Source organism: Alosa sapidissima, chromosome 8 (assembly GCF_018492685.1).
Source record: "Alosa sapidissima isolate fAloSap1 chromosome 8, fAloSap1.pri, whole genome shotgun sequence".
NCBI lineage: Eukaryota > Metazoa > Chordata > Actinopteri > Clupeiformes > Clupeidae > Alosa > Alosa sapidissima.
In genome coordinates this window covers 28,796,080-28,807,076 of record NC_055964.1, presented here as the reverse complement: position 1 = coordinate 28,807,076, position 10,997 = coordinate 28,796,080, and the positions used below count along the sequence as shown (strand labels likewise).

At 49.6% G+C, this 10,997-nt stretch overlaps 30 non-coding genes across 30 annotated transcripts; all 30 read left to right on the top strand.

Annotated features, from left to right (window-relative positions):
• The first annotated feature begins 127 nt into the window (after nt 1–127).
• On the top strand, nt 128–199 carry trnap-agg. The gene has a single exon. It is a non-coding gene; the product is annotated as a tRNA-Pro (tRNA).
• Nucleotides 200–389: 190 nt separating this feature from the next.
• Nucleotides 390–461, top strand: trnap-cgg. Its single transcript has one exon. It is a non-coding gene; the product is annotated as a tRNA-Pro (tRNA).
• Nucleotides 462–634: 173 nt separating this feature from the next.
• Nucleotides 635–706, top strand: trnap-ugg. The gene has a single exon. It is a non-coding gene; the product is annotated as a tRNA-Pro (tRNA).
• Nucleotides 707–1,740: 1,034 nt separating this feature from the next.
• On the top strand, nt 1,741–1,812 carry trnap-agg. Its single transcript has one exon. It is a non-coding gene; the product is annotated as a tRNA-Pro (tRNA).
• Nucleotides 1,813–2,002: 190 nt separating this feature from the next.
• trnap-agg lies at nt 2,003–2,074 on the top strand. Its single transcript has one exon. It is a non-coding gene; the product is annotated as a tRNA-Pro (tRNA).
• A 674-nt stretch (nt 2,075–2,748) lies between these two features.
• On the top strand, nt 2,749–2,820 carry trnap-agg. The gene has a single exon. It is a non-coding gene; the product is annotated as a tRNA-Pro (tRNA).
• A 190-nt stretch (nt 2,821–3,010) lies between these two features.
• Nucleotides 3,011–3,082, top strand: trnap-agg. The gene has a single exon. It is a non-coding gene; the product is annotated as a tRNA-Pro (tRNA).
• Nucleotides 3,083–3,272: 190 nt separating this feature from the next.
• Nucleotides 3,273–3,344, top strand: trnap-cgg. Its single transcript has one exon. It is a non-coding gene; the product is annotated as a tRNA-Pro (tRNA).
• A 111-nt stretch (nt 3,345–3,455) lies between these two features.
• trnap-ugg lies at nt 3,456–3,527 on the top strand. The gene has a single exon. It is a non-coding gene; the product is annotated as a tRNA-Pro (tRNA).
• Nucleotides 3,528–3,874: 347 nt separating this feature from the next.
• On the top strand, nt 3,875–3,946 carry trnap-agg. The gene has a single exon. It is a non-coding gene; the product is annotated as a tRNA-Pro (tRNA).
• A 190-nt stretch (nt 3,947–4,136) lies between these two features.
• trnap-agg lies at nt 4,137–4,208 on the top strand. Its single transcript has one exon. It is a non-coding gene; the product is annotated as a tRNA-Pro (tRNA).
• Nucleotides 4,209–4,398: 190 nt separating this feature from the next.
• On the top strand, nt 4,399–4,470 carry trnap-agg. Its single transcript has one exon. It is a non-coding gene; the product is annotated as a tRNA-Pro (tRNA).
• Nucleotides 4,471–4,660: 190 nt separating this feature from the next.
• On the top strand, nt 4,661–4,732 carry trnap-cgg. The gene has a single exon. It is a non-coding gene; the product is annotated as a tRNA-Pro (tRNA).
• A 173-nt stretch (nt 4,733–4,905) lies between these two features.
• Nucleotides 4,906–4,977, top strand: trnap-ugg. Its single transcript has one exon. It is a non-coding gene; the product is annotated as a tRNA-Pro (tRNA).
• Nucleotides 4,978–5,749: 772 nt separating this feature from the next.
• Nucleotides 5,750–5,821, top strand: trnap-agg. Its single transcript has one exon. It is a non-coding gene; the product is annotated as a tRNA-Pro (tRNA).
• A 435-nt stretch (nt 5,822–6,256) lies between these two features.
• trnap-ugg lies at nt 6,257–6,328 on the top strand. The gene has a single exon. It is a non-coding gene; the product is annotated as a tRNA-Pro (tRNA).
• A 530-nt stretch (nt 6,329–6,858) lies between these two features.
• On the top strand, nt 6,859–6,930 carry trnap-agg. Its single transcript has one exon. It is a non-coding gene; the product is annotated as a tRNA-Pro (tRNA).
• Nucleotides 6,931–7,120: 190 nt separating this feature from the next.
• trnap-agg lies at nt 7,121–7,192 on the top strand. The gene has a single exon. It is a non-coding gene; the product is annotated as a tRNA-Pro (tRNA).
• A 190-nt stretch (nt 7,193–7,382) lies between these two features.
• trnap-agg lies at nt 7,383–7,454 on the top strand. Its single transcript has one exon. It is a non-coding gene; the product is annotated as a tRNA-Pro (tRNA).
• A 190-nt stretch (nt 7,455–7,644) lies between these two features.
• trnap-ugg lies at nt 7,645–7,716 on the top strand. Its single transcript has one exon. It is a non-coding gene; the product is annotated as a tRNA-Pro (tRNA).
• Nucleotides 7,717–7,827: 111 nt separating this feature from the next.
• trnap-ugg lies at nt 7,828–7,899 on the top strand. The gene has a single exon. It is a non-coding gene; the product is annotated as a tRNA-Pro (tRNA).
• Nucleotides 7,900–8,488: 589 nt separating this feature from the next.
• On the top strand, nt 8,489–8,560 carry trnap-agg. Its single transcript has one exon. It is a non-coding gene; the product is annotated as a tRNA-Pro (tRNA).
• Nucleotides 8,561–8,750: 190 nt separating this feature from the next.
• trnap-agg lies at nt 8,751–8,822 on the top strand. Its single transcript has one exon. It is a non-coding gene; the product is annotated as a tRNA-Pro (tRNA).
• A 190-nt stretch (nt 8,823–9,012) lies between these two features.
• On the top strand, nt 9,013–9,084 carry trnap-agg. The gene has a single exon. It is a non-coding gene; the product is annotated as a tRNA-Pro (tRNA).
• Nucleotides 9,085–9,536: 452 nt separating this feature from the next.
• On the top strand, nt 9,537–9,608 carry trnap-cgg. Its single transcript has one exon. It is a non-coding gene; the product is annotated as a tRNA-Pro (tRNA).
• A 173-nt stretch (nt 9,609–9,781) lies between these two features.
• trnap-ugg lies at nt 9,782–9,853 on the top strand. Its single transcript has one exon. It is a non-coding gene; the product is annotated as a tRNA-Pro (tRNA).
• A 111-nt stretch (nt 9,854–9,964) lies between these two features.
• trnap-ugg lies at nt 9,965–10,036 on the top strand. The gene has a single exon. It is a non-coding gene; the product is annotated as a tRNA-Pro (tRNA).
• A 347-nt stretch (nt 10,037–10,383) lies between these two features.
• On the top strand, nt 10,384–10,456 carry trnaa-agc. The gene has a single exon. It is a non-coding gene; the product is annotated as a tRNA-Ala (tRNA).
• Nucleotides 10,457–10,625: 169 nt separating this feature from the next.
• Nucleotides 10,626–10,697, top strand: trnap-agg. The gene has a single exon. It is a non-coding gene; the product is annotated as a tRNA-Pro (tRNA).
• A 190-nt stretch (nt 10,698–10,887) lies between these two features.
• On the top strand, nt 10,888–10,959 carry trnap-cgg. Its single transcript has one exon. It is a non-coding gene; the product is annotated as a tRNA-Pro (tRNA).
• Nucleotides 10,960–10,997: the final 38 nt, after the last annotated feature.

Genomic DNA, 10,997 nt, shown 5'->3' with positions numbered 1-10,997 from the left:
TACCCAGGACTTACTTTAGGAAATGTTGATGCGCAGTGGAACCAAGCTGAAAGATTGGTCTTACCTGCAGACCACTCTAAATATTTGTTGTGAAGAAAGGCACTGAATAAAAGGTACCCTTGCCCCAGGCTCGTTGGTCTAGGGGTATGATTCTCGCTTAGGGTGCGAGAGGTCCCGGGTTCAAATCCCGGACGAGCCCTCTGTTCTGTGAAACTCTGCAACTTTTGCTGCTAGCTGCCACCGGTGAACTGCTGCAGTTCGTTACCCAGGACTTACTTTAGGAAATGTTGATGCGCAGTTGAACCAAGCTGAAAGATTGGTCTTACCTGCAGACCACTCTAAATATTTGTTGTGAAGAAAGGCACTGAATAAAAGGTACCCTTGCCCCAGGCTCGTTGGTCTAGGGGTATGATTCTCGCTTCGGGTGCGAGAGGTCCCGGGTTCAACTCCCGGACGAGCCCTTCTTTCCGAAACAAACGCCAGACTTTACTGCAAGAATCGACGCTAACGAAACAAACATAGACGAAACTCTTTTGTTAGCATTGAAGGAAAAGAGCCAATTTTGGACCAGATTTTTTACTTGCTCAGGCCTGCAAGGGGTCCTGACAAAACAAGACCCAGGGGAGCACTCAGCGGCTCGTTGGTCTAGGGGTATGATTCTCGCTTTGGGTGCGAGAGGTCCCGGGTTCAAATCCCGGACGAGCCCTTATGTGCTTCCTCACCAATTCTTTGTCGGCCTCACTGTCTAACGCGTTTCTGCTGTGGAGATTTAGCCTCAGTTGGATGTATATTTTTTCCCCCTGAGCCATCACATTGCGGCTCGTTGGTCTAGGGGTATGATTCTCGCTTTGGGTGCGAGAGGTCCAGGGTTCAAATCCCGGACGAGCCCGCAGGCGTTACAGGTGCATTTCATTGAAATGTGTTAATTTTCAACTCTCGTCAGTGATCTAGAAAATTATGTTGATGTTTTTTCAGCTAAATTCATAGCCAGTCAAGGCTTGTTGGTCTAGGGTATGATTCTCGCTTAGGGTGCGAGAGGTCCCGGGTTCAAATCCCAGACAAGTCCTTCCCCACGCAACTATTTGTCATTATCAGGTGCTTGTGTCAGCACTGTCTTACCTTTGCTGTACAGCATATAGCCGGCAGCTTTTCTGCAACTAAACAACACTACACCTCCCTTTCCTTTCAGCTAAATATTGCTGCACAGAAGGCTCGACATAAGCGTTTGAGCAGAGTGGCTCGTTGGTCTAGGGGTATGATTCTCGCTTAGGGTGCGAGAGGTCCGGGGTTCAAATCCCGGACGAGACCTTTCCCACGCAACTTTCTGTCAGTATGATGTGTTTGTGTCAGCATCGTCTCTCCTTTGCTGTACAGCATGTAGCCGGCAGCTTTTCTGCAACTCAACACCACCCGACCTGCCTTTCCTTTCAGTTAAATATTGCTGCACAAAACGCTCGACAAAAGCTTTTGCGCAGCGTGGCTCGTAGGTCTAGGGGTATGATTCTCGCTTAGGGTGCGAGAGGTCCCGGGTTCAAATCCCGGACGAGCCCTCTGTTCTGTGAAACTCTGCAACTTTTGCTGCTAGCTGCCACCGGTGAACTGCTGCAGTTCGTTACCCAGGACTTACTTTAGGAAATGTTGATGCGCAGTGGAACCAAGCTGAAAGATTGGTCTTACCTGCAGACCACTCTAAATATTTGTTGTGAAGAAAGGCACTGAATAAAAGGTACCCTTGCCCCAGGCTCGTTGGTCTAGGGGTATGATTCTCGCTTAGGGTGCGAGAGGTCCCGGGTTCAAATCCCGGACGAGCCCTCTGTTCTGTGAAACTCTGCAACTTTTGCTGCTAGCTGCCACCGGTGAACTGCTGCAGTTCGTTACCCAGGACTTACTTTAGGAAATGTTGATGCGCAGTGGAACCAAGCTGAAAGATTGGTCTTACCTGCAGACCACTCTAAATATTTGTTGTGAAGAAAGGCACTGAATAAAAGGTACCCTTGCCCCAGGCTCGTTGGTCTAGGGGTATGATTCTCGCTTAGGGTGCGAGAGGTCCCGGGTTCAAATCCCGGACGAGCCCTCTGTTCTGTGAAACTCTGCAACTTTTGCTGCTAGCTGCCACCGGTGAACTGCTGCAGTTCGTTACCCAGGACTTACTTTAGGAAATGTTGATGCGCAGTGGAACCAAGCTGAAAGATTGGCCTTACCTGCAGAACACTCTAAATATTTGTTGTGAAGAAAGGCACTGAATAAAAGGTACCCTTGCCCCAGGCTCGTTGGTCTAGGGGTATGATTCTCGCTTCGGGTGCGAGAGGTCCCGGGTTCAAATCCCAGACAAGTCCTTCCCCACGCAACTATTTGTCATTATCAGGTGCTTTTGTCAGCACTGTCTTACCTTTGCTGTACAGCATATAGCCGGCAGCTTTTCTGCAACTAAACAACACCACACCTCCCTTTCCTTTCAGCTAAATATTGCTGCACAGAAGGCTCGACATAAGCGTTTGAGCAGAGTGGCTCGTTGGTCTAGGGGTATGATTCTCGCTTAGGGTGCGAGAGGTCCGGGGTTCAAATCCCGGACGAGACCTTTCCCACGCAACTTTCTGTCAGTATGATGTGTTTGTGTCAGCACCGTCTCTCCTTTGCTGTACAGCATGTAGCCGGCAGCTTTTCTGCAACTCAACACCACCTGACCTGCCTTTCCTTTCAGTTAAATATTGCTGCACAAAACGCTCGACAAAAGCTTTTGCGCAGCGTGGCTCGTTGGTCTAGGGGTATGATTCTCGCTTAGGGTGCGAGAGGTCCCGGGTTCAAATCCCGGACGAGCCCTCTGTTCTGTGAAACTCTGCAACTTTTGCTGCTAGCTGCCACCGGTGAACTGCTGCAGTTCGTTACCCAGGACTTACTTTAGGAAATGTTGATGCGCAGTGGAACCAAGCTGAAAGATTGGTCTTACCTGCAGACCACTCTAAATATTTGTTGTGAAGAAAGGCACTGAATAAAAGGTACCCTTGCCCCAGGCTCGTTGGTCTAGGGGTATGATTCTCGCTTAGGGTGCGAGAGGTCCCGGGTTCAAATCCCGGACGAGCCCTCTGTTCTGTGAAACTCTGCAACTTTTGCTGCTAGCTGCCACCGGTGAACTGCTGCAGTTCGTTACCCAGGACTTACTTTAGGAAATGTTGATGCGCAGTGGAACCAAGCTGAAAGATTGGCCTTACCTGCAGAACACTCTAAATATTTGTTGTGAAGAAAGGCACTGAATAAAAGGTACCCTTGCCCCAGGCTCGTTGGTCTAGGGGTATGATTCTCGCTTCGGGTGCGAGAGGTCCCGGGTTCAAATCCCGGACGAGCCCTTTTGTGCTTCCTCACCAATTCTTTGTCGGCCTCACTGTCTAACGCGTTTCTGCTGTGGAGATTTAGCCTCAGTTGGATGTATATTTTTTCCCCCTGAGCCATCACATTGCGGCTCGTTGGTCTAGGGGTATGATTCTCGCTTTGGGTGCGAGAGGTCCCGGGTTCAAATCCCGGACGAGCCCGCAGGCGTTACAGGTGCATTTCATTGAAATGTGTTAATTTTCAACTCTCGTCAGTGATCTAGAAAATTATGTTGTTGTTTTTTCAGCTAAATTCATAGCCAGTCAAGGCTTGTTGGTCTAGGGTATGATTCTCGCTTAGGGTGCAAGAGGTCCCGGGTTCAAATCCCAGACAAGTCCTTCCCCACGCAACTATTTGTCATTATCAGGTGCTTGTGTCAGCACTGTCTTACCTTTGCTGTACAGCATATAGCCGGCAGCTTTTCTGCAACTAAACAACACCACACCTCCCTTTCCTTTCAGCTAAATATTGCTGCACAGAAGGCTCGACCTAAGCGTTTGAGCAGAGTGGCTCGTTGGTCTAGGGGTATGATTCTCGCTTAGGGTGCGAGAGGTCCCGGGTTCAAATCCCGGACGAGCCCTCTGTTCTGTGAAACTCTGCAACTTTTGCTGCTAGCTGCCACCGGTGAACTGCTGCAGTTCGTTACCCAGGACTTACTTTAGGAAATGTTGATGCGCAGTGGAACCAAGCTGAAAGATTGGTCTTACCTGCAGACCACTCTAAATATTTGTTGTGAAGAAAGGCACTGAATAAAATGTACCCTTGCCCCAGGCTCGTTGGTCTAGGGGTATGATTCTCGCTTAGGGTGCGAGAGGTCCCGGGTTCAAATCCCGGACGAGCCCTCTGTTCTGTGAAACTCTGCAACTTTTGCTGCTAGCTGCCACCGGTGAACTGCTGCAGTTCGTTACCCAGGACTTACTTTAGGAAATGTTGATGCGCAGTGGAACCAAGCTGAAAGATTGGTCTTACCTGCAGACCACTCTAAATATTTGTTGTGAAGAAAGGCACTGAATAAAAGGTACCCTTGCCCCAGGCTCGTTGGTCTAGGGGTATGATTCTCGCTTAGGGTGCGAGAGGTCCCGGGTTCAAATCCCGGACGAGCCCTCTGTTCTGTGAAACTCTGCAACTTTTGCTGCTAGCTGCCACCGGTGAACTGCTGCAGTTCGTTACCCAGGACTTACTTTAGGAAATGTTGATGCGCAGTGGAACCAAGCTGAAAGATTGGTCTTACCTGCAGACCACTCTAAATATTTGTTGTGAAGAAAGGCACTGAATAAAAGGTACCCTTGCCCCAGGCTCGTTGGTCTAGGGGTATGATTCTCGCTTCGGGTGCGAGAGGTCCCGGGTTCAACTCCCGGACGAGCCCTTCTTTCCGAAACAAACGCCAGACTTTACTGCAAGAATCGACGCTAACGAAACAAACAAAGACGATACTCTTTTGTTAGCATTGAAGGAAAAGAGCCAATTTTGGACCAGATTTTTTACTTGCTCAGGCCTGCAAGGGGTCCTGACAAAACAAGACCCAGGGGAGCACTCAGCGGCTCGTTGGTCTAGGGGTATGATTCTCGCTTTGGGTGCGAGAGGTCCCGGGTTCAAATCCCGGACGAGCCCTTATGTGCTTCCTCACCAATTCTTTGTCGGCCTCACTGTCTAACGCGTTTCTGCTGTGGAGATTTAGCCTCAGTTGGATGTATATTTTTTCCCCCTGAGCCATCACATTGCGGCTCGTTGGTCTAGGGGTATGATTCTCGCTTTGGGTGCGAGAGATCCCGGGTTCAAATCCCGGACGAGCCCGCAGGCGTTACAGGTGCATTTCATTGAAATGTGTTAATTTTCAACTCTCGTCAGTGATCTAGAAAATTATGTTGTTGTTTTTTCAGCTAAATTCAAAGCCAGTCAAGGCTTGTTGGTCTAGGATATGATTCTCGCTTAGGGTGCGAGAGGTCCCGGGTTCAAATCCCAGACAAGTCCTTCCCCACGCAACTATTTGTCATTATCAGGTGCTTGTGTCAGCACTGTCTTACCTTTGCTGTACAGCATATAGCCGGCAGCTTTTCTGCAACTAAACAACACCACACCTCCCTTTCCTTTCAGCTAAATATTGCTGCACAGAAGGCTCGACATAAGCGTTTGAGCAGAGTGGCTCGTTGGTCTAGGGGTATGATTCTCGCTTAGGGTGCGATAGGTCCGGGGTTCAAATCCCGGACGAGACCTTTCCCACGCAACTTTCTGTCAGTATGATGTGTTTGTGTCAGCACCGTCTCTCCTTTGCTGTACAGCATGTAGCCGGCAGCTTTTCTGCAACTCAACACCACCCGACCTGCCTTTCCTTTCAGTTAAATATTGCTGCACAAAACGCTCGACAAAAGCTTTTGCGCAGCGTGGCTCGTTGGTCTAGGGGTATGATTCTCGCTTAGGGTGCGAGAGGTCCCGGGTTCAAATCCCGGACGAGCCCTCTGTTCTGTGAAACTCTGCAACTTTTGCTGCTAGCTGCCACCGGTGAACTGCTGCAGTTTGTTACCCAGGACTTACTTTAGGAAATGTTGATGCGCAGTGGAACCAAGCTGAAAGATTGGCCTTACCTGCAGAACACTCTAAATATTTGTTGTGAAGAAAGGCACTGAATAAAAGGTACCCTTGCCCCAGGCTCGTTGGTCTAGGGGTATGATTCTCGCTTTGGGTGCGAGAGGTCCCGGGTTCAACTCCCGGACGAGCCCTTCTTTCCGAAACAAACGCCAGACTTTACTGCAAGAATCGACGCTAACGAAACAAACAAAGACGAAACTCTTTTGTTAGCATTGAAGGAAAAGAGCCAATTTTGGACCAGATTTTTTACTTGCTCAGGCCTGCAAGGGGTCCTGACAAAACAAGACCCAGGGGAGCACTCAGCGGCTCGTTGGTCTAGGGGTATGATTCTCGCTTTGGGTGCGAGAGGTCCCGGGTTCAAATCCCGGACGAGCCCTTTTGTGCTTCCTCACCAATTCTTTGTCGGCCTCACTGTCTAACGCGTTTCTGCTGTGGAGATTTAGCCTCAGTTGGATGTATATTTTTTCCCCCTGAGCCATCACATTGCGGCTTGTTGGTCTAGGGGTATGATTCTCGCTTTGGGTGCGAGAGGTCCCGGGTTCAAATCCCGGACGAGCCTGCAGGCGTTACAGGTGCATTTCATTGAAATGTGTTAATTTTCAACTCTCGTCAGTGATCTAGAAAATTATGTTGTTGTTTTTTCAGCTAAATTCATAGCCAGTCAAGGCTTGTTGGTCTAGGGTATGATTCTCGCTTAGGGTGCAAGAGGTCCCGGGTTCAAATCCCAGACAAGTCCTTCCCCACGCAACTATTTGTCATTATCAGGTGCTTGTGTCAGCACTGTCTTACCTTTGCTGTACAGCATATAGCCGGCAGCTTTTCTGCAACTAAACAACACCACACCTCCCTTTCCTTTCAGCTAAATATTGCTGCACAGAAGGCTCGACCTAAGCGTTTGAGCAGAGTGGCTCGTTGGTCTAGGGGTATGATTCTCGCTTAGGGTGCGAGAGGTCCCGGGTTCAAATCCCGGACGAGCCCTCTGTTCTGTGAAACTCTGCAACTTTTGCTGCTAGCTGCCACCGGTGAACTGCTGCAGTTCGTTACCCAGGACTTACTTTAGGAAATGTTGATGCGCAGTGGAACCAAGCTGAAAGATTGGTCTTACCTGCAGACCACTCTAAATATTTGTTGTGAAGAAAGGCACTGAATAAAATGTACCCTTGCCCCAGGCTCGTTGGTCTAGGGGTATGATTCTCGCTTAGGGTGCGAGAGGTCCCGGGTTCAAATCCCGGACGAGCCCTCTGTTCTGTGAAACTCTGCAACTTTTGCTGCTAGCTGCCACCGGTGAACTGCTGCAGTTCGTTACCCAGGACTTACTTTAGGAAATGTTGATGCGCAGTGGAACCAAGCTGAAAGATTGGTCTTACCTGCAGACCACTCTAAATATTTGTTGTGAAGAAAGGCACTGAATAAAAGGTACCCTTGCCCCAGGCTCGTTGGTCTAGGGGTATGATTCTCGCTTAGGGTGCGAGAGGTCCCGGGTTCAAATCCCGGACGAGCCCTCTGTTCTGTGAAACTCTGCAACTTTTGCTGCTAGCTGCCACCGGTGAACTGCTGCAGTTCGTTACCCAGGACTTACTTTAGGAAATGTTGATGCGCAGTGGAACCAAGCTGAAAGATTGGTCTTACCTGCAGACCACTCTAAATATTTGTTGTGAAGAAAGGCACTGAATAAAAGGTACCCTTGCCCCAGGCTCGTTGGTCTAGGGGTATGATTCTCGCTTTGGGTGCGAGAGGTCCCGGGTTCAAATCCCGGACGAGCCCTTTTGTGCTTCCTCACCAATTCTTTGTCGGCCTCACTGTCTAACGCGTTTCTGCTGTGGAGATTTAGCCTCAGTTGGATGTATATTTTTTCCCCCTGAGCCATCACATTGCGGCTCGTTGGTCTAGGGGTATGATTCTCGCTTTGGGTGCGAGAGGTCCCGGGTTCAAATCCCGGACGAGCCCGCAGGCGTTACAGGTGCATTTCATTGAAATGTGTTAATTTTCAACTCTCGTCAGTGATCTACAAAATTATGTTGTTGTTTTTTCAGCTAAATTCATAGCCAGTCAAGGCTTGTTGGTCTAGGGTATGATTCTCGCTTAGGGTGCGAGAGGTCCCGGGTTCAAATCCCAGACAAGTCCTTCCCCACGCAACTATTTGTCATTATCAGGTGCTTGTGTCAGCACTGTCTTACCTTTGCTGTACAGCATATAGCCGGCAGCTTTTCTGCAACTAAACAACACCACACCTCCCTTTCCTTTCAGCTAAATATTGCTGCACAGAAGGCTCGACATAAGCGTTTGAGCAGAGTGGCTCGTTGGTCTAGGGGTATGATTCTCGCTTAGGGTGCGAGAGGTCCGGGGTTCAAATCCCGGACGAGACCTTTCCCACGCAACTTTCTGTCAGTATGATGTGTTTGTGTCAGCATCGTCTCTCCTTTGCTGTACAGCATGTAGCCGGCAGCTTTTCTGCAACTCAACACCACCCGACCTGCCTTTCCTTTCAGTTAAATATTGCTGCACAAAACGCTCGACAAAAGCTTTTGCGCAGCGTGGCTCGTTGGTCTAGGGGTATGATTCTCGCTTAGGGTGCGAGAGGTCCCGGGTTCAAATCCCGGACGAGCCCTCTGTTCTGTGAAACTCTGCAACTTTTGCTGCTAGCTGCCACCGGTGAACTGCTGCAGTTCGTTACCCAGGACTTACTTTAGGAAATGTTGATGCGCAGTGGAACCAAGCTGAAAGATTGGTCTTACCTGCAGACCACTCTAAATATTTGTTGTGAAGAAAGGCACTGAATAAAAGGTACCCTTGCCCCAGGCTCGTTGGTCTAGGGGTATGATTCTCGCTTAGGGTGCGAGAGGTCCCGGGTTCAAATCCCGGACGAGCCCTCTGTTCTGTGAAACTCTGCAACTTTTGCTGCTAGCTGCCACCGGTGAACTGCTGCAGTTCGTTACCCAGGACTTACTTTAGGAAATGTTGATGCGCAGTGGAACCAAGCTGAAAGATTGGTCTTACCTGCAGACCACTCTAAATATTTGTTGTGAAGAAAGGCACTGAATAAAAGGTACCCTTGCCCCAGGCTCGTTGGTCTAGGGGTATGATTCTCGCTTAGGGTGCGAGAGGTCCCGGGTTCAAATCCCGGACGAGCCCTCTGTTCTGTGAAACTCTGCAACTTTTGCTGCTAGCTGCCACCGGTGAACTGCTGCAGTTCGTTACCCAGGACTTACTTTAGGAAATGTTGATGCGCAGTGGAACCAAGCTGAAAGATTGGTCTTACCTGCAGACCACTCTAAATATTTGTTGTGAAGAAAGGCACTGAATAAAAGGTACCCTTGCCCCAGGCTCGTTGGTCTAGGTGTATGATTCTCGCTTAGGGTGCGAGAGGTCCCGGGTTCAAATCCCGGACGAGCCCTCTGTTCTGTGAAACTCTGCAACTTTTGCTGCTAGCTGCCACCGGTGAACTGCTGCAGTTCGTTACCCAGGACTTACTTTAGGAAATGTTGATGCGCAGTTGAACCAAGCTGAAAGATTGGTCTTACCTGCAGACCACTCTAAATATTTGTTATGAAGAAAGGCACTGAATAAAAGGTACCCTTGCCCCAGGCTCGTTGGTCTAGGGGTATGATTCTCGCTTCGGGTGCGAGAGGTCCCGGGTTCAACTCCCGGACGAGCCCTTCTTTCCGAAACAAACGCCAGACTTTACTGCAAGAATCGACGCTAACGAAACAAACAAAGACGAAACTCTTTTGTTAGCATTGAAGGAAAAGAGCCAATTTTGGACCAGATTTTTTACTTGCTCAGGCCTGCAAGGAGTCCTGACAAAACAAGACCCAGGGGAGCACTCAGCGGCTCGTTGGTCTAGGGGTATGATTCTCGCTTTGGGTGCGAGAGGTCCCGGGTTCAAATCCCGGACGAGCCCTTATGTGCTTCCTCACCAATTCTTTGTCGGCCTCACTGTCTAACGCGTTTCTGCTGTGGAGATTTAGCCTCAGTTGGATGTATATTTTTTCCCCCTGAGCCATCACATTGCGGCTCGTTGGTCTAGGGGTATGATTCTCGCTTTGGGTGCGAGAGGTCCCGGGTTCAAATCCCGGACGAGCCCGCAGGCGTTACAGGTGCATTTCATTGAAATGTGTTAATTTTCAACTCTCGTCAGTGATCTACAAAATTATGTTGTTGTTTTTTCAGCTAAATTCATAGCCAGTCAAGGCTTGTTGGTCTAGGGTATGATTCTCGCTTAGGGTGCGAGAGGTCCCGGGTTCAAATCCCAGACAAGTCCTTCCCCACGCAACTATTTGTCATTATCAGGTGCTTGTGTCAGCACTGTCTTACCTTTGCTGTACAGCATATAGCCGGCAGCTTTTCTGCAACTAAACAACACCACACCTCCCTTTCCTTTCAGCTAAATATTGCTGCACAGAAGGCTCGACATAAGCGTTTGAGCAGAGTGGCTCGTTGGTCTAGGGGTATGATTCTCGCTTAGCGTGCGAGAGGTCCGGGGTTCAAATCCCGGACGAGACCTTTCCCACGCAACTTTCTGTCAGTATGATGTGTTTGTGTCAGCACCGTCTCTCCTTTGCTGTACAGCATGTAGCCGGCAGCTTTTCTGCAACTCAACACCACCCGACCTGCCTTTCCTTTCAGTTAAATATTGCTGCACAAAACGCTCGACAAAAGCTTTTGCGCAGCGTGGCTCGTTGGTCTAGGGGTATGATTCTCGCTTAGGGTGCGAGAGGTCCCGGGTTCAAATCCCGGACGAGCCCTCTGTTCTGTGAAACTCTGCAACTTTTGCTGCTAGCTGCCACCGGTGAACTGCTACAGTTCGTTACCCAGGACTTACTTTGGGAAATGTTGATGCGCAGTGGAACCAAGCTGAAAGATTGGCCTTACCTGCAGAACACTCTAAATATTTGTTGTGAAGAAAGGCACTGAATAAAAGGTACCCTTGCCCCAGGCTCGTTGGTCTAGGGGTATGATTCTCGCTTCGGGTGCGAGAGGTCCCGGGTTCAACTCCCGGACGAGCCCTTCTTTCCGAAACAAACGCCAGACTTTACTGCAAGAAT